Source organism: Hyla sarda, chromosome 8 (assembly GCF_029499605.1).
Source record: "Hyla sarda isolate aHylSar1 chromosome 8, aHylSar1.hap1, whole genome shotgun sequence".
NCBI lineage: Eukaryota > Metazoa > Chordata > Amphibia > Anura > Hylidae > Hyla > Hyla sarda.
In genome coordinates this window covers 106560263-106586806 of record NC_079196.1, presented here as the reverse complement: position 1 = coordinate 106586806, position 26544 = coordinate 106560263, and the positions used below count along the sequence as shown (strand labels likewise).

Genomic DNA, 26544 nt, shown 5'->3' with positions numbered 1-26544 from the left:
GGACAAGAGATTACTCATAGACAAGGCTGCATGAGCAGACACACCAATCACCTCCCACCACCACTAAGAGACACGTCTCCTTCACCTGAGAGGATTTCTGTGAGCTAATAAAAAGGTATTTTTAATAATACCTTTTATAATAATAATAATAATAATTTTTATAATAAATATAGATGATAGAGGCATAACAATTAGATATACATGGCCAGGATTAGGTGCTGAGTAACATATTAATTTTTTTTTTTTTTTTTGTAGGATCTGACAGGTATGCTTTAATTTCAAAGGAACCGGAGTCACATATCTGCTGTTTTTTATTTTGCTTCACATGGTGAAAAGGTCAGTGCATGCTTGAACAACATAGCAACACATCAGTGTTCAAATAGCGGGGTGTCTCCTGATCAGAACCCCAAATAATGTCTCTTGATTAGAACCCCATCTCAGTGAAAAAGAAAGGATCATGTTATGAGCAAAGCTGTACATCTGTTTGCTATGCAGATTTAAGGCTCCCTCAAAGTTATGGATGACCAATAGAGTATGGGTCTAATATTTCTTGGCAAATAAGCTCAGAAAATGTCAAGCACATGCCGAGGGTATTGATGAAAAGGCAAGACTAGGCCACAGTAATAGCTATCAGAATATGCTGGTCAAAGCCTTGTCTTCAGTGGATAGGAATACAGTATCTCCTTTTGATAAGCTCTTACTAAGGCTATGGTCAGGTCATCTCCACTTTTCTCTCACAAGGGATGTAACTTCCATTTTCTAGATCTGTCCAATGATTTTGAGATCCCTTAAAGGGTTACTCCACTCCTCAGCATCCAAAACATTTAGTTCCGAACGCTGGGTGCGGCCTTCTGTGGTCACCCCGCCCCCTCATGACATCACGCCCCCATGATGTCACACCCCACCCCATGATGTCATTCCCCGCCCCCTCAATGCAAGTCTATGGGAGGGGGCGTGAAGTCATGCCCCCTTCCCATAGACTTGCATTGATTGGGCGGGGAATGACATCACGGGTGCGTGGCGTGACGTCACGGGTGCGGGGCGTGACATCACGAGGGGGCAGGGCGACAACAGAATCCCGCTCCCAGTGTTCGAAACTAAATATTCTGGACGCTGAGGAGCGGAGTACCCTTTTAAAGGGGTACTCCGCCCCTGGCATTTTATCCCCTATCCAAAGGATAGGGGATAAGATGTTAGATCGCCGCGGTCCCGCTGCTGGGGACCCCGGGGATCTCCGCTGCGGCACCCCGCCATCATTACTGCACAGAGGGAGTTCGCTCTGTGCGTAATGACGGACAATACAGGGGCCGGAGAAGCGTGACGTCATGGCTCCGCCCCTCATGACATCACGGCCCGTCCCCTTAATGCAAGTCTATAGCAGGGGGCATGACGACCGCCACGCCCCCTTCCCATAGACTTGTATTGACGGGGACGGACCGTGACATCATGAGGGGTAGAGCCGTGACTTAACGATGCTCCGGCCCCTGTATTGCCCGTCATTACGTGCAGAGCTATCTCGCTCTGTGCAGTAATGATAGCGGGGTGCTGCAGCAGCGATCCCCGGGGTCCCCAGCAGCGGGACCTCGGCGATCTGACATCTTATCCCTTATCCAATATTAGGATAATGTACACAGCAGTACATAGATGCCCATAGTCAGCTCTCTATGTTCTGAAAAAACCACAATGCCCTACGCGTTTCGGCACACTGTAACATGTGACCTCCTCAGGGGCTAAACAAGTGGTACATATCTCATAATAGTAAACAATAAAAGTATCTGAGCCCACAAGCATTGGGGCTCAGAAGATGGAGTTCTTCCTTAACCCAATAGACCGGGTCCACCTGCAAATAAACACATAAAAAGAAATACCGTTCAGTATACACTGTCCGGGCTGTACGGTGCCTGTAACAAATATATGCATGCACTCACGGTTCTATCAGAAGCATAGTACGACACCTGTGAAAGAAAAGGAAAGAAAATGCCGTTTGTTCTGGCTATCTCCTAAGTCACGGTGCACATGCCTGTAAACAAAAGGAACAACACTCACGGTTGTGGCGTCCTAATTGCGAGTAGAAAGCTCCAGGAACGTGTGTTACCCGCAGTGGCAGGGAGCCGAACTGTTAGCCGGCTGCTCACACACATCTCCTGAGCGGACGGCTTCTGACGCCTTATCCGCTTCCGGGGCTGTGGGTGGAGACTCCGCCCAGACGCCATCTCCATACCAACGCCGAAGTAGGAGGGTTTGAACCCAGCCTCGCTAATCTAGCGAGGAGGTAAGCGGAGAAATATTAACCCTAATCGTCCCGTGGATAAGGAAAGACGCTGTGAGTCAAAAGGTATTTGTCCCACAGTGTAATTATGGCTTTATTGACTAAATCCGGATCGCACCCTAGGGACTAAACTAATGGGGCAGTGGTGTGCACATGATTAACTTGGTATAATAAAATATTGAGTAAATATAACTCATTGGCATCTAGAGCAGGACTTGGTCCCCTATTGCCCCAGACCCAAAGGAGCCCAAGGAAGGAGCGTAGAGCTGGCACAGACCTGGGAACAGAAGTCGGTAAGGTATATTAGTTAAGTAATAGGGGCTACACAGGATCAGACATTATGAATATAACTACAGCAATATGATCAAGGGGTATCAACTCACAAGATCACATTATTTGAGTTATATTACAACGGATACCGCCGGGGAAGAGGGGGCGAAACCCTAAAGGGAGAGGAGGGAAAGTAAAGCGGGGGCCTAGTGAGCCTATGTTGTCCCTATTAAGCCCTATCACTGGTCCCTAAGCCTAGGCGGGGTGGCCGCCCTAATAAGGGCGGTCCCGCACTGGAACCTAGTCTATAAACCCTTCTACTCCCTATTTAGGGGGTGTGCTAACTCGTGGGCTGACTACAGCCCCCCCTGACTGCCTAGCCTACACCCCAAGGGTATCCCCAGCGGTATACATCCATTATAAAAAGCTGGTAAAAATAAGCTGCTCGTTAAGCCCCTTAGGAACTACTGTATCTAAGATGTATATCCAGCGTGTCTCACGCTGTAGAAGCATTTAATCAAGGTTGCCCCCTCTTGGAGACGGGCGCATTTTTTCGAGACCAAAAAACTGAATATGCGATGGGTCCCCCCCGTGGAATTCGTTCATGTGCTTGGCAATCGCAGTGTCTCTTTTGTTGCGAATGTCTCCCAAATGCTCCAGCACCCTACGGCACAGTTCTCTGATTGTCTTTCCTACATAGAGTAGGTAGCAGGAGCATATGGCCACATAAACAGCCCTGGTTAATCACCCCCTTGATCTTAAAGGTTCTTCCTGTAGTTTTAATGGAAATGCTTTCCGTTTTTCTCATATGGGGGCAGGCTTTGCAGTGGCCACATTTGTGGGACCCATTGATGGTATTAGTTCCCAGCCAAGTCTTGGGAGATCTTGGTATCCCCTATACTTCTCCCCTTCCTATAAGTGATTTGGGGATATCCTCCCACAATGGGTGCAATATCCTTATCCATCAAAAGGATGCTCCAGTGTCTCTGGAGAATGTCACGGACTGGCTGGGACATATTGTCATAGGTACCAATGATCCTACAAATCTGTGATTTTGCAGTGTGAACCCTAGGTACCAATAATTCCTGCCTCGGGGTGGATATAGCATGCTGGAAGGCTGGAATAAGTACCTGGTCAGGGTACCCTCGTTCCCTAAATCTTTCCCTTAGATCCCTCGCCTGTGCCAAAAACTCCCGCTCCTCCGAACAGTTCCTCCTGAGGCGGAGATATTGCCCTTTAGGGATCACCTTTTTAAGGGGGCCCGGATGGCAACTCTCCCACCTCAGCAGGCTGTTCGTTGCAGTGGTTTTACGGAACACATTAGTAGTCAAACCACCTGAATCATCCTTTCGGATAGTAATATCCAGAAAGTCTAAATGTGAGGGGCTCAAGGTATAGGTAAATTTGAGACCTACCTCATTATTATTGATGGAGTCCATAAATTGTTTAAAGTCTTGTTCTGTACCTGTCCATAGGACGAACACGTCGTCTATATATCGTGTCCAGAGAGGGACATACTCCAGGTACCTTTCTTTCTCTTCGACGAACGCTACAGTGGTCTCCCACCAACCTAAGAAGATGTTAGCATAAGTTGGCGCACAGGGACTGCCCATGGCAGTCCCTTTAAGTTGGTGGTAGAAGCGTCCGTCGAAGAGAAAGTAATTGTGTGATAGTATGAACTCCATCAATCTGATGATAAGATTATTATGGTTGTGTAGGTAAATTCCCCTAGTGGAGAGATAGTACGTCACAGCCTTCATCCCCTGTTCGTGTGGGATGGAGGAATATAGCGCCTCGACATCTATTCCTCCCAACAAAACATCCTTATCCACTACAATGCCCTCTAATTTGGACATAAGGTCCATCGTATCTCGTGTGAATGAAGGAAGGGCAGTGACAAAATGTCTAAGAACCTTGTCCACATAGACTCCCACGTTCTGCGAAATGCCACCAATCCCCGAGACGATTGGACGCCCTTTAAGCGGGGAAGTGCCCTTGTGAATTTTTGGCAGTGCATAGAACGTGGGAGTAACGGAAGCATCAGGTGTCAAATATCTGTATTCTCCATCGCTAATAAGGCCATCTGTCTTGGCTTCATCCAAGATTGTCATCAATTCCTGCCTATATTTAGATGTTGTATCCTCTCGCAGTATCTCGTAGGATTCCCTATCTTTTAAGATTTTATAACACATTTCTTTATACAGGTTTCTACTCATGATGACTATGTTCCCCCCTTTATCGGAGGGTTTGATTACAATCTCCATATTGTCTGTGAGATCCCTCATAGCCATTTTTTCTTTTTTGGAGAGATTATTCCTGACATTCCTTTTTCCGGAAGTTAGACATTTAAGGTCACGTAAGACTAGTTCTTTGAATATCTCGATGCAAGAGGTTTCCCCTACCGGTGGCTGGGCTTTGCTCTTTGGTTTAAGGTCCGTAAATGGTCCCAAACCCCTATCTCTCTCACCAGACTCAAAAAGGTCCACAAGTTCATTAACTGTTGCTAGGTCCTCAACTGAGATCCCCATGGCCGCACTCTTTTTTCTCTCAAGGTCTTTATGAAATTTCACCCCGAGGCAGGAATTATTGGTACCTAGGGTTCACACTGCAAAATCACAGATTTGTAGGATCATTGGTACCTATGACAATATGTCCCAGCCAGTCCGTGACATTCTCCAGAGACACTGGAGCATCCTTTTGATGGATAAGGATATTGCACCCATTGTGGGAGGATATCCCCAAATCATTTATAGGAAGGGGAGAAGTATAGGGGATACCATTACACAAAGCCACCTTGCACCTCCTATACCTCCCAAGACTTGGCTGGGAACTAATGCCATCAATGGGTCCCACAAATGTGGCCACTGCAAAGCCTGCCCCCATATGAGAAAAACGGAAAGCATTTCCATTAAAACTACAGGAAGAACCTTTAAGATCAAGGGGATGATTAACTGTAGTACATGGGCTGTCGTTTATGTGGCCATATGCTCCTGCTACCTACTCTATGTAGGAAAGACAATCAGAGAACTGCGCCGTAGGGTGCTGGAGCATTTGGGAGACATTCACAACAAAAGAGACACTGTGATTGCCAAGCACATGAACGAATTCCACGGGGGGGGGGGGGGGGGACCCATCACATATTCAGTTTTTTGGTCTCGAAAAAATGCGCCCGTCTCCAAGAGGGGGCAACCTTGATCAAATGCTTCTACAGCATGAGACACGCTGGATATACATCTTAGATACAGTAGTTCCTAAGGGGCTTAACGAGCAGCTTATTTTTACCAGCTTTTTATAATGGATGTATACCGCTGGGGATACCCTTGGGGTGTAATATAACTCAAATAATGTGATCTTGTGAGTTGATACCCCTTGGTCATATTGCTGTAGTTATATTCATAATGTCTGATCCTGTGTAGCCCCTATTACTTAACTAATATACCTTCCCGACTTCTGTTCCCAGGTCTGTGCCAGCTCTACGCTCCTTCCTTGGGCTCTTTTGGGTCTGGGGCAATAGGGGACCAAGTCTTGCTCTAGATGCCAATGAGTTATATTTACTCAATATTTTATTATACCAAGTTAATCATGTGCACACCATTGCCCCATTAGTTTAGTCCCTAGGGTGCGATCCGGATTTAGTCAATAAAGCCATAATTACACTGTGGGTCAGAATACCTTTTGACTCACAGCGTCTTTCCTTATCCACGGGGCGATTAGGGTTAATATTTCTCCGCTTACCTCCTTGCTAGATTAGCGAGGCTGGGTTCACACCCTCCTACTTCGGCGTTGGTATGGAGATGGCGTCTGGGCGGAGTCTCCACCCACAGCCCCGGAAGCAGATAAGGCATCAGACGCCGTCCGCTCAGGAGACGTGTGTGAGCAGCCGGCTAACAGTTCGGCTCCCTGTCACTGCGGGTAACACACGTTCCTGGAGCTTTCTACTCGCAATTAGGACGCCGCAACCGCGAGTGTTGTTCCTTTTGTTTACAGGCATGTGCACCCTGACTTAGGAGATAGCCAGAACAAACGGCATTTTCTTTCCTTTTCTTTCACAGGTGTCGTACTATGCTTCTGATAGAACCGTGAGTGCATGCATATATTTGTTACAGGCACCGTACAGCCCGGACATGGTATACTGAACGGTATTTCTTTTTATGTGTTTATTTGCAGGTGGACCCAGTCTATTGGGTTAAGGAAGAACTCCATCTTCTGAGCCCCAATGCTTGTGGGCTCAGATACTTTTATTGTTTACTATTATGAGATATGTACCACTTGTTTAGCCCCTGAGGAGGTCACATGTTACAGTGTGCCGAAACGCGTAGGGCATTGTGGTTTTTTCAGAACATAGAGAGCTGACTATGGGCATCTATGTACTGTTGTGTACATTATCCTAATATTGTGGGAGTTCTCTCCCCATCTGTTATATCTTAGCAGATTATATCAGGCGTTCATTTGGTTTATGCACCTCTCATCTGAGTGCTACAAACAACAATACTGCATCACATGCATTATATTTCTTAATAACTACTATTAAAAGCTAAGTTTTATATGCACCCCCCCCCCTCTTTACTATATTTAGTTTGGGAAATCACATATACGAGTTAGTAGATACCCCTACAAATCTATTACTAATTTAACTTATTACTTCTCTTTTTTTCTCTGGGAAACAAGGGCTTAAGAACTACATCTCCTACTCTGAGTAAATTGATAACAAGGCCACAAACCTGGCTTACATTGGTCAAAATTCGGATTTGTTTAACTTTATTAGCGTTCACTCTTTCACTGAATAAAGTCTGATCCTGATACACCAGATTTTCCATGCAGCTATTAGTTTGCATTAGGTTTATCAACCTTTTTAAAGTTGAAATTTGGATTCTCAAAGGTGGCGGCTCTCAAGTGGTCGATTTTAAGTTTTGCTCTTCAAAAGTTATTGTTGCTGTGGAACGCAAGGGAAGAGTATATTTAAACTAATGTTAATCTATTTTTCCTTTGTTCCATCAGCAGCCCAAGATTTCTGATCCAGTTCGGATACTCTTTAATAAAAACAAGTTGGAAGGGGTTAGATTGCCTTTTATAGAGTGGGGCCTCTAGTCAATTAGTATTAATGCTATAAAAAATTATATCTGTCCTACAAGTACACTGGGGCAGAAATACCTATTATTGTGCTGCTGATGGGACTAGGGGGGAACAGATTGACACCAGTTTAAAGGGGTACTCTGGTGGAAAACATTTTTTTTTTTATCAACTGGCTCCAGAAAGTTAAACAGATTTGTAAATTGCATTTCTTTAAAAATCTCAATCCTTTCAGTACTTATCAGCTGCTGTATGCTCCACAGGAAGTTCTTTTCGACATTAATTTATTTTCTGTCTTCCATAGTGCTCCCTGCTGACACCTCTGTCCATATCAGGAACTGTCCAGAGCAGGATGGGTTTGCTTTGGGATTTGCTACCTGCTCTGGACAGTTCCTGACATGGACAGAGGTGTCAGCAGAGAGCACTGTGTTCAGACAGAAAAGAAATTCAAAAAGAAAATAACTTCCTGTGAAGCATACAGCAGCTTATAAGTACTGGAAGGATTGAGATTTCTTAATAAAAGTAATTTACAAATCTGTTTAACTTTCTGGCACTAGTTTATTTAAAAAAATATATATTTTTCACCGGAGTCCCTCTTTAAATCTACTTTTGGCTCACACATTTGGAAAAATAATAGGAACAGAAAATACAAAAAACAATTCAACATCAGACAAAAACAAAATCAAAGAAAGGTGAACAAAATGCCTCTGAAAAGAAAGCATCAAACCTGTAGCAATAAGTCGACAAGCTGGAAAAATGCCACATATTTGTGTGAGGCATCATGGTGATAGCTCATTATGTTTTAGGATATTCTCTAGTCTTGTGCTATTTGTGCATATGACAGAGAAGAGTGAATGCCATCAGTATTACAAGCGTATTTTTTCACCTTGTTGATGGGGATCCCACTGAGCTTTTAGATAACACTAGACAAGCCATTCTTCCAATTTAAGCAACTTTCTTTTGTTGTTGGTTTTGTTTAACATTAAAGAGGATTCTAGAATACGAGACAAGTTTCAAACAAAGGTTCTGACATGACCACATGCGGATCCAAGCTGTCAATGTCCATTTTAGATCAGGCCATTGTTTAATCACGAGACGTCTGTTGCCAAGGTGGACCACTTAAAAGAAACTGTCTTGAATGGAATCACGGAGAAGCTTCTGTTGTTCTAACAATATATGTAGAAAATACTGTAAATCATAAATACATACTGCTATGTAAACTGCTATGTGGTTCAACTATGAGAAGGATCGCATTTATTTACAGTACAACCAATGGATAATATTTATGTAGCCAAGTCAAATACATAACAAATACTTATATTTTATAGTATACCCCTTCCACTAAAATGACTGTGATCATTTTATTCCATTCATGTACTGCTCCCAGATCTACATCGATTCACTATTTACAAATGTTTTTTTTCTTGGATTGTGTTTTCACAATTTTTCATATAAATAATAGAAAAAGCTTGAACAAGTAGATCCTCTTGTACTGTGTAAACAAGGACAGCAGCATATGCAAATGGTTTTTTGCCCCTTTAGACAGCTAAAAGGTGGGGCTGCTTCCACCAACCTTATATCTTTGGCCTGTCCTAAGGATAGGCCATTAGTTAGGACAAGTTCCTTGGAGAGTACTAACCCCATTATACCTGCAAATGCAGTAGGGGTAAATGACTATCCGTCAAAGCAACACCAACTAGCCCAAAGGGCCACATAAGCACCCATCTAAAAAGGACACCCCTGGCAAAACTTACCTTTTAATCTGTACAACTAAAAATAACCAATTAAAAACACTTAAAGCGTACCTATGTTATATGTTACTCAGTACCTAACCCTGATCATGTACTTTTTATGTGTCTAGCACCTATAGCTCTCATAAATACCCTCCCTCTGTTGCTCTCTTCCTTTGTCATTCTGTGCATTGGGGGGGGGCGTATCCTACCACTGCATGGCTCAGCTTACTCCCAAAATTCTGGGTCTCTCCATCCAATCACTGCAGACTGCTCTATAACCCCAGTGCTGCAGTGTGATAAAACAGAAGTGAGCACAGAGAAGTGCTAGTCCTGCCCTCACTTACTGAACTTTGTACATGCCTGTGGTTCAGCTTGGACAAAGATGATGCTTCAGGAAGACAGGATCATGTTCTGGATGTATGCAGGGTCTTTATAAGCCATGATTTCTATAAAAAGGAAACAACATTTTCTTAGACATATATTAGAAAGGTTAAAGGAAAACTGTCACATGTTCACTCCCGCACTAACCACAGGTACTGACGGATAGTGTGGGGGACCCTGATTCATATGATCCCTACCTTGCCCGGATCCGTATAGCCGTTCTCCCCCAATCTTAGTTTTTCTATATATGCAAATGTGGCTGTGCCTGGCACGGGCAGGGTTTTAAGGAGCCTAGAGGCACTGTGACATCAGCGCCGCCCATTGGCTGTGCCGCCCACTTATGAATCTTGATCCCCTCTCTCTCCGGCTCTCCCTCTCCCCGTCGCTCCTAACTGGTCTTCACTGCGCATGTCAGAAAGTGGCAGGGCTGCCATCAGGAATTTTGGGGCCCCTTACACAGCTCAAGGCCTGCCCCCCCAACTCTTTCCCACCTAAGCCCCCCCCCCCCCACAGGACCTGCCCGCTATCTTCCCAATCCTCAATTAAAAAAATGTAAACCACAGGACCAGAAAAACAAGAGCCCTTTAGTTCCATGGGTAAGGAAGGAGGAAATATTATCACCATACATACATATTGCCATCATACTGTTACTAACCAAATCCTGTATACTGAGACCAATACTACCAATAATACCAGTATACAAGGAGGAATATTATCACTATACATATTACCATCAGACGGATACTGACCAAATCCTGTATACTGAGACCGATATTCCCAGTATACAAGGAGGAAATATTCCCCCCATACAGTGACCATATAGTGATACATATCGGCTCTGCAGACCATATAAGGGATTACATACAGTTACATCAGATGACGTCTTCTCTGATCATTCACTTTCATCATTCATCGTTCACTTTCCTTTTTCTTCTCCTTCCGTCCCAGACTGTCATGACGACTTCCTCCTTTCACTCGCCTCCACAGAACCTGCCAGACAAACATTTTAGGCTCCGCTCTTTTCTTGCACCTATAACAATCCATACAGTAATAATAGAGTGGCTAGATAAGTGGGTGGGGGAAGAGTAGGTAGGTCCGTCCTCCACCCATTAGGTAGTTAGGTTGCTCAAGAAAGTAGAGAGGTCCCTCCACATAGTTTCCCTCATGACACAGGTGCCCAGAGTAGGGAGGTACCACCTGTAGGTAGTTGTAAGACTCACTGCAAACGGCAGGTACCCAGGGAGTAGTAGATCCGTAGTTCCACAGTAGTCTGGAGCAGTTGAAGTAGTAGATCCGCTGGACCTGTGTGGCAGATTACGCAGGCCGTGCCAGGGAGCAGAGTCTAAGGTGCCATTGGTTTTCACTAGAGCCCGCCGCAAAGCGGGTTGGACTTGCTGTGGCAGGCGACACCCAGGTTGCTACCTCTGGCACGACTCAACCACACAGGTGGCTGAGGTGAGGCGTGGTACCTAAGGAATAGGCAAGACGTAGTCAGGCAGGCTAGAGGTCAGGGCAGGCAGCACAGGAGCGTAGTCAGTAGGGTAGCAGAAGGTCAATAGGCTGGCGGCTGGAAACACGGTCGGGTCACGGAATACAGAGGTCTGGTAGATGGCAAGGAATAACTAGAAGTGCTTTCTCTAAGGTGCAGGGCAAACAAACATCCGGCAAGGGTGCTAAGGAGGAGCTAGAACTTATAAAAAAAGGTGCAGGTGATACTACTAATTACGGGCGCACTGGCCCTTTAAATTTCATAGCTCCGGCGCGCGCGTGCTAGAAGGCGGGGGCGCGGGTGTCGGAGCTGAGGGACAGAGGCCGGGGACGGAGGTGAGTGACGGGCTGGGACTCGCATGCGGGCGCGTCCCGCGATGCGAATCCCAGCCCCGCCGGGGGCCGGGACACGGGGGAAAATGCGCTCACGGCCGGAATGTCCGGCCGGAGTGCCGCTTTTGACAGTAGGTCCCTGTGTAGATAGCTGCCCCTTGTAGATAGTTACTCCCTGTATGCAGTAGCAGCCCCCTATAAGTAGGGGTTACTCCCTTTAGGTAGGTCCCCCTGTATATAGTTGCAGCCCCCCATATACAGTAGTAGCCCCCCCCTTTAGGTAGTAGTAGAAGCAGCATACCACCTTTAGGTAGTAATAGAAGCAGCCCCCTTAGGAATTAATAGCAGTAGATCCCTTAGGTGGTAATCAGTAGTCCCCATAGGTAGTAATAACCAGCAGCATCCCCTTAGGTAGTAATAACAGTAGCCCGGTTAGGTAGTAATCAGTAGCCCACTTAGGTAGTAATAGCCAGCAGCCCCTTTAGGTAGCCATAGCCAGCAGCCCTCTGAGGCAGTAATCAGTAGACCCCCTTAGGTAGCAACAGTCAGCAGCCCCCTTAGGTAGGAATAAGTAGCCCCCTTAGGTAGTTATCAGTAGCCCCCTTAGGTAGAAATCAGTGGTACCCTTAGGTAGAAATCAGTAGCCCCCTTAGGTAGAAATCAGTACCGAAACAGGTGGTTTTTATACTCAGCTAAAAGGAGAGGAGGATCAGCCAGAGTAGCTACAGGGTGATGATAAAGACGAGACAGAGGACCCAGACACACCATGGCAGTATGCAGTGGAGATGGAGGCAGGGAGTCTCTCCGAGTCACTTGCACAAATGGAACAATGCATGCTCACTTCCTTGTCACCATTCTGTCTCTCCACCTTTTTGGACCCTCGCTACCGAAACAAAATGGGGGCCTTTTTTACACCCACTGGGAGGGAGGACAAACTGATCTACTACAGAAACATCCTACTTAGTCAGTTGGCTGATGCCCATCTGCGCCATCGTCCATCCTCTCGCAGGTCTGACTGGGGGCCCTCTGCACTCAGGTTCCACTGCCATGACTGCTGGGAGGGGTGGAGTGGCAGGAGAAGTACTAGCTCCATTAGCAGCAGCAGCCTGAGGCTGATGAGTAGCTTTCTTCACTCGCATAGTGAAGCAACTAATCAGCTGCAGCAGGTAGACCTTGAGCAAGACTTGAGCCAGCAGGTGGTGGCATACTTGGACATGACCCTGCCAACCCACATTGAAGATTCGCTGGACTTTTGGACAGCCAAACTGGATTTGTGGCCACAACTAGCAGAGTTTGCATTGGAAAAGCTGTCCTGCCAGGCCAGTAGTGTGGCATGAGAGCGGGTGTTTAGTGCGGTGAGGCCATAGTAACCCCAAGGAGAACTCGCCTGTCCATGGAAAATGTGGAGAGACTGACCTTTGTCAAGGTGAATCAGGCTTTGATCAGCCAGGATTTCCACCCACCAATGCCTGATACATCAGACTAGATTATCCATGGTGCCACACCAACACTTTGACAAAAGAGACTGGTTTCTTCTGCCTACATGCCTCAGCTTCTATTCTGATTCTGCCACCTGCCTGATGCCACACATCTGATGCCAAGTGCTCCTTCTTTCACCCACCTTCATCAGCAGGTACTGGTATTGGAACCCACTGCTCCACTCTGTCACCAGGTCACTGTCAGGACTCCTGATGCTGCTGCTGTCACCTCCAGGCTCTGTCATTGTGCCATCATATGGTCTCCTAATGCTGCTGCCACTTCCAGGCTCTGTAATTGTGCCGCCCTATGGTCTTGTCATGCTTCTGCCACCTCCAGGCTGTCATTGTCCCGCCCTATGGTCTCATCAAGCTGCTGCTACCTCCAGACTCTGTTATTGTGCCGCGCTGCGGCCTACATAGGCTGCAGCCACCTACAGGCTCTGTCATTGTGCCGCCCTATGGTCCCCTCATGCTGCTGCCACCTCCAGGCTCTGTCATTGTGCCGCCATATAATCATCTCATGCTGCTGCCACCTCCAGGCTCTGTCATTGTGCTGCTATATGGTCTCGTCCTGCTGCTGCCACCACCAGGCTCTGTCACTGTGCCGCTCTGCGGCCTACATAGGCTGCTGCCACCTCCAGGCTCTGTTATTGTGCGGCCATATGGTTTTGTCATACTGCTGCCACCTCCAGGCTCTGTCATTGTGCAGCTCTGCGGCCTAGATAGGCTTCCGCCACCTCCAGGCTCTGTCATTGTGCTGCTCTGTGGCCTACATAGGCTGCCACCACCTCCATGCTCTGTCATTGAGCCGCCATATGGTCTCCTTATGCTGCTGCCACCTCCAGGCTCTGTTATTGTGCCACCATATGGTCTCATCATGCTGCTGCCACCTCCAGACTCTGTCATTGTGCTGCTCTGCAGCAGTGATTCCAATAGCTATGCCTGTAATCTGCATGTCATACTTCATAACAGTATTATTTCACTACCCCAGAACACTCCCTATGGGTGTTACGGCAAGGCAACGTGTTCTACACCCCTATTGAGACTCTCTGTAGCCCGGAAATAGCCATTTTTAATAGAAATTTGCCCAATTACATTTTTGAAAAATTTGCCCATCTCTAATCACCACCACAGGTCCTTCAGGCACAGTGGCCCAGATTTATCAAACTGTGTGAGAGAAAAAATAGAGTGATTTTTTCACAAGAACCAAACACAGCTCAGCTTTCACTTCACCACAGTTAGCTGAGCTGTGATTGATTTTTGGGCGGAAATCCCTCTATTTTCTCTCACACATTTTGATAAATCTGGGCCATTGTCTTCTATCTTGCTGAGCTCTGCGACAGCTCCAGTCTTAAGCCAGTCACTCTTGGGATGCCCAAAAAATAAAATGCCAGGCTTCCTTTCCTAACCAAATTCCAAATTCAGTAGGGTGGCAAAGGGGGGAGGGGGGGGGGGGGGTGGACGTGCAGAGTATAACTTGTGGACAACATTGGAATGCAGTGAACTTGTTGTCATGTTCAAGAAACCAGAATGAGTTTCTGCTGGAAGTAGCCATCAAAAGAAGTGTCACTGTGTCATGAAGGGATGAACATGGTCAGTAGAGATGAGCGAATCAAAGCTGAGGAACCCGAATTCATTACAAATTTCATGACATATTTGATTTGCAATGAATGTTAATATCGCCATGATTCTATCGCGCGAATCGCTTAATTAAACTCCATTTCCTGCAGTCCAGGCTCCAGAGCATCTAAAATGGTGGATCCACATGTCAATACATGGGGCAAGGAACGCTGGGAAGGCAGGAAGGCAAGGTGGGAAGGGAAGTAGGCAGGATGACCCTGAATCACATGCAGGATGCAGCCTATCAGCAGCCAGTCACCCCTGTGATGCCACAGCCCTATATTTTCGTCAGCCATTTTGCAGCTTGTCATATCATTCATTATACTGCATACAGATAGGACAAACATCGCTGTGTGTGTGTTACACAGAAAAGCTAATTCCAGCAGCGTTTCACCCCCTAGTCACATCAGCATTCTGGCGGACAGAGAACAGTGTTTTTTTTCCACTGAAAAGGATTTTTACTGCAGCCATTAACCTCCCAGTTACTTTCTTCAGCATTGTATTACAGAGAGGGGCAGATAGCTGTGTGTTGCCTCATACATTTCAACAAGCTGCATCAACTTCATAAACCTTAGCAAAGGAGGCAGGAAGAATTTTTCAGTGCAATTCTGTGTCTTTGTTTCACAACAGCTCATCTGCTGGTTATACTAGTCTGTAGATGGTATAATACCCAGCAGTCCATTCCTAATAGTCTTTGACAGAGTTAAATTTTGTGTTTAGTACACATTTTTTTTGTGCTGCAGCACTGTTGTGTTTTGCTGGTATTGTGCAAAAATAAGTTTTTCTTTAGCGTACTGTACCGCATTTTTCTGCCCTAATAAGTGCATACCAAATACCTACATCTAAGTGGTGTACTATTTTGTGCCTGATGATCTGTCAAGAGCCTACATACTGTGAAAGGACAGCCAAAAGTAATCACCAGCTGGTGTTTTACTAAAATAAGTTTTTTCTAATCGTACTGTACTGCTTTTTTCTGCCCTCATAAGTGCATACCAAATACCTACATCTAAGTGGTGTACTATTTTGTGCCTAATAATCTGTCAAGAGCCTACATACTGTGAAAGGACAGCCAAAAGTAATCACCGGCTGGTGTTTTACTCCAATACGTTTATTAAGCGTACAGTAGCACATTTTTTCTGCCCTCATTAGTGCATACCACATACCTACATCTAAGTAATGTACTATTTTGTACCTGTGAAAGTCCAGGCAAAACTATTACTCAGCGCTGGTGTCTTTACTCAGATACTTATTTAAGTGTACTGTACCGCATTTTTCTGCCCTCATTAGTGCATACAACATACCTACATCGAAGTAGCATACAATTTTATACCTGTTATTTTGTCAAGGGCCTAGATACTGTGAAAGTCCAGGCAAAAGTACACAAGAGGCCTGAGCTCCCGATATCAGCTAGTGGTCGTGTCTCATCATGCAACCCATCTGCCGTCATCTATTGGTTAACACTGTCATCCACTTCATCACAAGTAACATCTGATACCCCCAGTCAAAAGTCGGTGGGTTCCTCAGACACAACCCTCAGTTGGCATGGCTCGGGAGCAGTCCCTGTCCTCCCGTTGCCTCTGACGGATGCTGTTCCCTCCCCTACAGAATTATCTTATGCTGTGGGTTCAGCTCCACTTTTCACTGAGGACGATCTAATAGAGGACAGTCAGCAGCTACTGCCCAGCCAATAAGTGGAGGAGATATCTGCCGCTTCCTCCACTAGGCGGGCAAGTAGTGATGAGGAGAGTGACGTGGTAGGCGGTATTGCCAGGGTTGAGGGTCCTGAAGCAGACACTGTTGAGGAACCTGAGGAGGACATCAGTGACGCGCAGACACTTGTTGATGATGCCGATCGCAATTGGGAGCCGGCTGAAGAAGGGGCTTCATCATCATCAGGAGAAAAAAAGTTGCAGGTTGCCCATGAGGCAGCAGCTGAGCCAGCAATGTGGTAGCATGATTGACAGTCAGCATGGTGGCAGAAGTGGAAATTCTGGTACCAAAGGTGCCCGGGGGAGAGCACTTGCTTCGCGGCAGCCTACCTTCCCGGGAGGTAGTGGAACAGGGTTTCCTGGAGACAGCGACAGTAGCAGTCAATTAGTGCGGACTGTTGATGGGAAAATCAGCTACTCGGCGGTGTGGCAGTTTTTTATTAAGCATCTGGAGGAGGTTCACATAGCCACATGCAAGATATGTCGACAGAAGGTGAAGCGTGGACAGGGTCCCAATGTTGGTACCACAGCCCTGTGTCAACATATGCTTTGCCACCATAAAGCGGCCTGGGAGTACCGCGCCATTCCCTCTTTCAGCCAGCCAAGGCTCCACCACCTCAGCCGAAGGGAGCTGTGTGTCATACCCTCCTTCTGTCGCTCCAGATGCTCCTCCTACATTTATTGAGCCATTCGACCCAACAATCCATCGGCGAAGCCATGTCCAAGAGACAACAGTATGCGCCCACTCATCCAAGGGTGCAGAAGCTGAATGTGCTCCTGTCTAAGTTGCTGGTGCTGCAGTCCCTCCCTTTTCAAGCGGTGGACTCTGCACCTTTCAGAGAACTGATGGCTTGTGCCGAGCTGAGTTGGAGAGTGCCAAGCCGTCATTTCTTTGCGAAGAAGGCAGTACCAGCCCTGCACAATTTTGTGGAAGAGAAGGTGGGCCAGTCCTTGAGCCTGTCTGTGTACCAAAGTGCATGGCAGCGCAGACGTCTGGATTGTAACTATGGACAGGTCACGCCACTTCCTCCTCCACGCTCTGTGGCTGTTGGTCCTGTGATAGTGTGCGACTCCGCCTTCTCCTTCTCCCCCGTGTCGGTCACATGATTTGCCTTGGCGAAAAGAGTCACACAGGGAAGAAACTGCTAAAAGTCATTCCTAAAAAAAATCGGAGAATGGCTTACTCCTTGAAAACTGGAAATGGGAACCATGGTGACTGACAACGGGAAAAACATCTTGCATGCGCTGCGACTGGGAAGGCTGAGCCATGCTCCCTGCATGGCACACGTATTCAATCTGGTTGTGAAGCAGCTGCCGAAGTGTTCCCCCTATTTACAAGACATCCTAACAATGGGAAGGAAACTTTGCATGCACTTCAGCCACTTGTACACCGCAAAGAACACCCTCCTTGAGCTGCAGTGTCAGAATGGCATCCCCCAACATAGTCTGATTTGTGACGTTGCCACACGTTGGAATTCAAACCTCCATATATTGGACCGACTGTACGAACAGAGAAAAGCCATCACCGATTTCATGATGATCCAAGCGAATAGGGGTACTCCCCTGTGTAACTTCAATGTGAACCAGTGGCAGCTCATACATAACACCTGTCGTTTGCTCAGGCCCTTTCAGGAAGCCACATTATTAGTAAGTTGACAGGATTACGGGATAAACTACGTCCTTCCACTGCAACATGTGTCCTTCCACTACAACATGTGTTGGAAACAATGGCTGGTCAGGGCACTGGAGACGTGGGGCCTACATCTCACAGCCACATTAGCCCTTTGGGGGCTGAACTAGCGGGGAAGGGGCACAGTGGAGTACAGTTTAGGTTTTGCCAAATGGGCGTTTTTTCTAGTAATCTGACAGGAGTGGAGGAGCAGGAGCAGCGGGAGGAGCTAGAGGCTTATGAGGAAGGCGAGACAGAGAAACCAGACACACCATGGCAGAATGCAATGGAGATGGAGGCAGGGAGTCCCTCGGAGTCACTTGCACAAATGGCACGATGCATGTTCACTTGCTTGCGTAGTGACAGACGAATTGTCACCATTCGGAAGCGGGATGACTTCTGGATCTCCACCTTATTGGACTTTCGCCACCAAAACAATATAGGGGACTTTTTTTTACACCCACTGAGAGGGAGGACAAACTGACCTACTGCAAACTGACCTACTACAGAGGCATCCTATGTAGTCAACACACCTTGAAGATCCACTGGACTTCTGGGCAGCCAAACTTGATTTGTGGTCGCAACTGGCAGAGTTTGCCCTTGAAAAGCTGTCCTGCCCGGCCAGTAGTGTGCCATCGGGGGCCATAGTCACCCCAAGGAAAACTCATCTATTCACGAAAAGTGTGGAGAGACTGACCTTTGTGAAGATGAATCAGGCATGGATCAGCCAGGATTTCCAACCACCAATGCCTGATGCATCAGAGTAGATTGAGCATGGTGCCACACCAACACTTCACAAATAGGGATAGTACCAAACAGATTTAAGGCACTTCTCCCCAGTTACAAACATTCCTCCGCATCAGACCTTATTGCCACCCACCACACCACTCTGTCACTGGGTCACTTTCAGGACTCCTGATGCTGCTGCTGCCACCTCCAGGCTGTCTCATTCAGCCACTATATGATCTCTTCTCATGCTTCTGCCAACTCCAGGTTGTGCCATTCAGCCACTATATGGTCTCCTCCTACTGATGCCACCTCCAGGCTCTGTCATTGTGTTGCCATGTAACATGTTACTCCTTGTTAAATTTGTTTCTTTGTACACACACGTCGGGGCCCGGGAAACTAAAATTTGGGAGTTAAAAGTTCAATTTCAAAATCCTCAATTTCAATTTCAAAATCTTAAATTTCTATTTAAAATTCTTAAATTTCAATGGTCTCCTCATGCTTCTGCCAACTCCAGGCTGTGCCATTCGTTCACTATATGGTTTCCTCATGCTTCAGCCAACTCCAGGCGGTGTCATTCAGGCAATATATGGTTTGCTGATGCTGCTGGGCCTGGGTCTGGGCCTAAAAAATTTGTTATGGTAGCAAAAATTTCAGAATTCATCTTTCAATCTTAGGGATTGTGAAGCTCTAGTGTCTACTAATGCTGCTGCCAACTCCAGGCTGTGCCATTCAGACACTATATGGTTTCCTCGTGCTTCAGCCAACTCCAGGCTGTTATTGTAGCAAAAATTTCAAAATTAATCTTTTAATCTTAGGGATTGTGAAGCTCTAGTGTCTACTAATGCTGCTGCCAATGCCAGGCTGTGCTATTCAGACACTTTATGGTTTCCTTGTGCTTCAGCCAACTCCAGGCTGTGTCATTCAGCCAATACATGGTCTCCACATGCTGCCAACACCTCCACGCTGTGTCATTCAGCCACTATATGGTCTCCCCATGCTTCAGCCACATCCAAGCTGTGTCATTCAGCCACTTTATGGTCTCCTCATGCTGCCAACACCTCTACGCTGTGTCATTCAGCCACTATATGGTCTCCTCATACTGATGCCACCTCCAGGCTCTGTCATTGTGCCGCTCTGCGACAGTGATTTTAAAAGTGAAGCCTGTAATCTGCACGTCATTCTGAATAAGAGTGATATTTCACTACTTCAGCACACTCCATATGCGTGTTAGAACAAAGCAAAGTGTTCTACACCCCTATTGAGGCTCTCTGTAGTCCAGAAATAGACATTTTTAACATAGATTCGTTGCAAATAAATTCAGATCGAAACAAATTTTTTGTGAATAATTTGGCAAATTGTCCGAATCAGATTTTTCAAAAGTTCGCTCATCTCTAATGGTCAGCCACAATACTTAGGTAGGCTGTCTTGCTTACCAAAAGCTCAGTTGGTACTTAGGGGCCTAAAGTGTGCCAAGAAAATGTTCCCCACACCATTAAAACCCCACAGCCAGCCTGAACAGTTGATACAATATAGAATGGATTCATGCTTTCAAGTTGTTTACACCAAATTATGTTGGCAGCTGGCATTAAGACTCAGGAAACAGATCAGAAAACATTTTTCCAGTCTTCCATTGTCTAACTTTGGGGAGCCTATTTGAATTGTAGCTTCAATTTTTAGCTGACTGGAGTGGCGCCTGTTGTGGTCTTCTGCTGTAGTCCAGCTGCTTTATGATTCGACACAATGTGCATTCAGAGATGGTATTCTGAAGACCTTGGTTGTAATGAGTGGTTGTTTAAGTTACTGTGGCATTTCTGCCATCTCAAACCAGTCTGCCCATTCTCCTCTGACATCAACAAGGCATTTTCGTCAATGCAATTGTTGCCCACTGGCAACTATTTTCTCTTTTATGGACAATTTTCTATAAACCCTAGAGATGGTTATGACTGAAAATACCAGCAGATCAGCAGTTTCTGAGATACTCTGACCAGCCTGTCTGGTATAAAAAAAAGACTTGTTATTGATTCATGGAAGGATTTTAAAGTATTTCTGCCCTTGTCAGTGGACTACAGCGTCTTGCTGAACATAATGCAGTATGAGGTGTTTTCTATTATTACATACCTCCTTCCTGTAACGTGCATGTACACATTTTCTATACACATTTTGCACTTTGATTATTTTTTGTCTCGCTGTTAAATTCCTTAGTAAAATAATGTTTTCAGGCCATTCTCTGACCAGTTTTCCCACTGCATTTGACTTCCAATCTCAATTCATACAGAACCTCCTGTTTACATTTGACATTGTTCTGTTGGGGGATTTGCTCAGCAATGAAACAATCCAGACTTTTCCTTTATAATGTGACTGACAGGTTTTCCTGTAGGTTTATGTTATATACAATATCTATCGATGTGATTACATTTCTCACATTGAATCTTTACTTAGATGCTAGTCTGTGGATTGTGCATTGTTTGACCTATGAATAGCTGCGAATGAAAAATCTGCTGTTTACACAATGCTCATATTTCCATAGTCTTTTGATATATTACATTAGTAATCTGATACTGTGCTTTGATTTTAACAGTTTTACATAACTGTGGTTATATTGTGTTTCATATAATATATGTGTTTCATATAATAATGCGTACATACAAAACTAATTTTGGAAGTATTTATAATGAACAAAACGTGTGCTCAGTATGAATATATAATGGTCACTCACCCCTTTTTCCCAAAATTATTTGTTGTTTTTATATGGTCTTCCAATTGTATGAACTGCTACAGATTTACTAAATATTTTACCAGAAAGCATGAAAATAACAGAGCTAATCCATGCATACAGTGCTAAAAACAATACTGCCAAGCTTTGGTGAAATCCCACATAGACAATTTGTTGCAGAGTCTTTCCTTCCCACTAGTAGCGAATATAACATTTCTTGCAGATCTGTAAAGCCAGTGTAATTTGGTGACCACTAATGTAAAGTGTGCTGGTGGTTGTTGTGAACAACAAATAGATACAGTTTGGGATGCCAGGGTAGTGTTAACCTCCACACTCCAAGGGTCGCAACTTACTGGGCCAAGCGCTGAGGCAATAACGACCACAGATGCAGGGGTACGAAAACTGCTTTTACTTTACGCAGGAACTTGCAGGTTAAACACGAACAGTTCAGTATTTAGTGAAAAGTTTGCTGGAGAATACTTTAGGAATCACAGTTGCTTCTAGGCACCATGGGACTTATAGTAATATAATTTAGACTGATCTGGACTTGGAATTTGACTGTCATGTTCACACACAGCTATTGGTTTGCTTGTGTGTGAACAGTTTTATGTTCCCTGGTCAGGGAATAGTTAATAGTCTTTTGCTTGCTAGCCAATAGCTCCTAGGGTGTGTCTATTTAAAGTCAGCCCAGTCTAGCCTCTGGGCTGTTGTGACTTCATTATATTCTGACTTGCTAAGATGCTGGACATGCTGCATGTAGCTCTTGGTGAAATACTCTTTGTTTGAGCTTTTAATCTACTATCTCTGTTTTAGCATGCACTTTGTATTGTCTGGTTTTAGCCAATTTTATGTGGCATGCTCTTAGTAGATTTTAAGCTGTGTTTGTTTAGTTGGTTTTAGGATTTGTATGTTCTTTCTGCTATGTGTCTGTTCACACTGTGTTTTCTATTGTATCCGTTCTTATGAAGATCTGTGTTTTATATTTCTGTTTTCATACTGGGTCAGCTTCTGACCACACTGTGGAGTGTGCCGCTGGCCAGTAGTCTATTTGGATTTATAATTGATGGCTACTTCATTAGTGGAGAGGAGTGTCCAGTGTGTGTGTCCAGTGTGAACAGTGTCCTTGTTATGATTCGGCTAGCTGGATGTGGCTCCACTGTGTCAGCGATGGATTGGCGTGGACCGTGTCGGTGGACTGGTTCTAGGGTTGCTACTGGTTTTCACCAGAGCCTGCCGCAAAGCGGGATGGTCTTGCTGCGGCGGTAGCAACCAGGTAGTATCCACCGGCAATGGCTCAACCTCGCTGACTGCTGAGAAGGCGTGGGACAGAAGGACTAGACAGAGGCAAGGTCAGACGTAGCAGAAGGTCGGGGCAGGCGGCAAGGTTCGTAGTCAATGAGGATAGCAGGAGATCTGGAACACAGGCTTTGGACAACACTAACGCTTTCTCTGGCACAAGGCAACAAGATCCGGCCAGGAAGTGCAGGGGAAGTGAGGTTATATGGACAGGGAGCAGGTGGAAGCTAATTGGACTGATTGGGCCAGGCACCAATCACTGGTGCACTGGCCCTTTAAATCTTAGAGAGCTGGCGCGCGCGCGCCCTAGAGAGCGGAGCCGCACGCACCAGAACGTGACAGCCGGGGACCAGGATGGGTAAGTGGCTTGGGATGCGATTCGTGAGCGGGCGCGTCCCACTATGCGAATCGCATCCCCATCGTGAATGTCAGTGCAGCGCTCCCGGTCAGCAGGTCTGACTGGGGCGCTGCAGAGAGGAGAACGCCGCGAACGCTCCGGGGAGGAGCAGGGACCCGGAGCGCTTGGCGTAACAGTACCCCCCCTTAGGTCTCCCCCTCTTTTTGTCTCCTTGTCCCTTCAAATGAGACAAGAACATAGGGGACGCCTCTTGAGTTTCCTTCTGGAACAAAAAGAAGTCCTGGGTAGCTACACCAGCGGCAGGTAGTTCAGAAGGAATGGGAATGGGGAGGGGGGGCAGAGGGTGAAGCATGTCACGGGGCAGAGTGTCACCAGGACGGGGGCTATGAGGAGGCACGGCACAGTCCTGATAGGCCTTGGGGAGACCAGGCACAGGAGGAGACACTGAGGCCCGACAGACGGGACTGGAAGCAGACGTGAGGCATTTCTTGCGGCAAGCAGGACCCCAATTCTTGATCTCTCCGGTGGTCCAGTCAAGAGTGGGAGAATGATGCTGGAGCCATGGCAGACCGAGGAGGACTTCAGAGGTGCAGTTGGGCAGGACGAAAAATTCAATTTTCTCGTGATGCATTCCAATGCTCAAAAGCAAGGGCTCTGTGCGGTAACGCACAGTGCAGTCCAATTTCACTCCGTTGACCGAAGAAATGTAGAGTGGCTTGACGAGACGGGTCACCGGGATGCAGAACCTATTCACCAAAGAGGCCAGAATAAAATTTCCAGGAGAACCAGAGTCCAAGAAGGCCACGGCTGAGAAGGAGGAGTTGGCAGAAGGAGAAATCCGCACGGGCACAGTGAGACGTGGAGAAGCAGACTTCGTACCAAGAGACGCCACACCCACGTGAGCTGGGTGCGTGCGTGCGTTTCCCAGACATGGAGGACGAATAGGGCAATCCACCAAGAAATGTTCGGTACTATCGCAGTACAGACATAAATTTTTATCCCTACGGCAAGTCCTCTCTTCATGGATCAGGCGTAACAGTCCTCTCTTCATGTGCTCGGCGTAACAGTCCTATGTTAGATCTCTGTTACTGCTCCATGGGGACTCCTTGTCTCCTGGAGGTGTTTAAAGGGATTGCTATTCCTGTCTTGTGTTCAGTGTGAATTGTGTTCTATAATTATATCCTGTGTAAATAGGCATCCCTGTTACCTGTCCATGGGGACTCAGAGGGTATTGTTATTCCTGCGTCTACTGGAGGTGTTCTGAACGGATTGTGATTATTCCTGTCTTGCGTTCAGTGTGAACAGTGTTCTATAAATATATCCTGCGTATCTATGCATCCCTGTTACCTGTCCATAGGGACTCAGAGGGTATTGTTATTCCTGCGTTTACCGGAGGTTTTTCTAGGGGATTAAGCTTATTCCTGTTTTGTTCTGGAGTATGTTCAGACTTATCCGTTTTCCTGTGTGGTGTTCTGAACTTAATCTACTATAGAGTTCTATGTTCTTGTTATGTTTTTGGTTTCTGACCGACTGTTTATTAGTATATGTTTATTAGTTCTTTATTCAGATCTTTGGAGTTCTGTTCAGGACTGCTTATCTATAGCGTCCTCTGTTCACGACCACTGAGTCCTCTGTTCATGTCCTCTGATACAGTGTCCTCTGCACTAACTCTCTGAAATGTTTCTTCTGAACTTTATACTATAGATTTCTATGTTCCTGTTATGTTTCTGGTTTGTGACCAACTATTTATTAGTATGTGTTTTTATGAGGCCCCCTGCACTTTAGTTCAGGGAGGGACCGGCTAGGGTGGATGGGCAAGTAGGCAGGGAGAGCGGTTTTAGGGTCAGTTTAGGGCTGACTCTCCCTGTCCCCTGGTTGGTCTCTGACATTGACTAAGTAGCTTGAATAAGACTCTCCTGCTGTCCTTTCGGAACTTGACTTGCCTGAACTTGACATGGACAGTGCAAGGTTTGCTCAGCAGGATCCTGTGACGGGTGCTGTAGCTCAGGAACAGATTAGTGCAGCAACTGGATCTCCTAGGCCTGTCCTCATGGGGTGAAGTACAGGTCGACAGCAGAGGTCTAAAGGTGACCTCCACTCTCCTCTCTCCAGTTAACTCCTCACAACTAACTAGCTCCTCACTGTCTAGCTAGACCTGAGGGAGCAGGGCAAAAGCCCTGATAGGCTGTAAGCTGCTATGTGATCCCCTAAGCATCCTCCTACACAACAAGGTAACCCTTAAGGGCACAATAAAACAATAGTGCATTTGACAATACATGTTACAGTGCAGTATATTATAAGATAAAACACCTTTAAACTTGGAGTAGTGGGGCGCAGAACAGGCATTTAGTGAAGCACCTGAGACAGTATTTACCTGACAGGCCCATGTTCTGCACCTGGACACCACAGTAACAATTCAATACAGACACCAAACAAAAATAGCATCTCTAGTGCCCCTTGCTCTATTGGCAGCAGTGTCACTGCCTAAATAAAGGTGAGCAGCAGTCTATGCTCTCTCCCTTCAGGCCATCAATGGGAAGCCTGGCCCAAGAAATGTTTGTTGACATTTGCTGCCACTGCTCCCACTGGTAAAGACCTGATCTAAGTCCTATTATTTTATGCTTTCTATCTAATTATGACTTTGAAACTACCAAACAATCTTATAGCCAGAGACTTGCCCGAGATGACCCAATCAGGAAACATCATAACATTGCCCCAACGTTTTTAACATATCCTACCACTGAACATCATGACAGGTATACTTTAATACAAAACAACAAATAAATAATTAAAGGGCTATTCCCATCTAGTTCTTTGAATTTTCCACCCCCTCCAGTCTCCAGAGTTACACAAATAGTGTAGCTCCAGGGGCTATGCCGTGTTTGCAACTCCAATTAAAGTCAATATATAACCCACAATTATGTTAACCTCTAAAAGAAATTCCTGTTACGTGTCATTTTCTGGACTAAATCTGTCTCTAGGCATAAAGTCTTATAATATCCATAGCCTCAATACTGTCTGCTACCCTATTAAATGATTGTGCATTAAATATAGCTGAAGCTCTATTGAATCACATTGTACATATTCTTCTATCTCATCCAAATGGCAAATGATTAGTATAAGAAAGATATCTGGGCATTTTCTCAGTAAATGACTTTGAAAAGCAGATACAATAGAGGCTGATTGTCTTAAAATAGAAAGTACATTATGAACCTATAGATTTTACTTATCTCAGTAATGATTATCTATTGTAATGTAACATATAGAGGTGAGCTAGGAAAGTCGAGTAAACCTGTTTTTCCTCAGTAGGGTAAAAGAGGCTCATCGAACATTTGATGCTATTATAGGAGAAGGGATGAGGAACAAATGGTGTTTTGGAACCAGAATGCATGCAAGGATGAGAAAGTAACACTAAGATGACATCAGGG

The 26544-nt window shown here is 45.9% G+C and overlaps 1 long non-coding RNA gene across 1 annotated transcript; it reads left to right on the top strand.

Moving 5' to 3' along the window:
* On the top strand, positions 1–26544 carry LOC130284455 (uncharacterized). Its single transcript, XR_008847041.1, has 3 exons — positions 1–115; positions 256–336; positions 26426–26544. It is a non-coding gene; the product is annotated as an uncharacterized LOC130284455 (long non-coding RNA).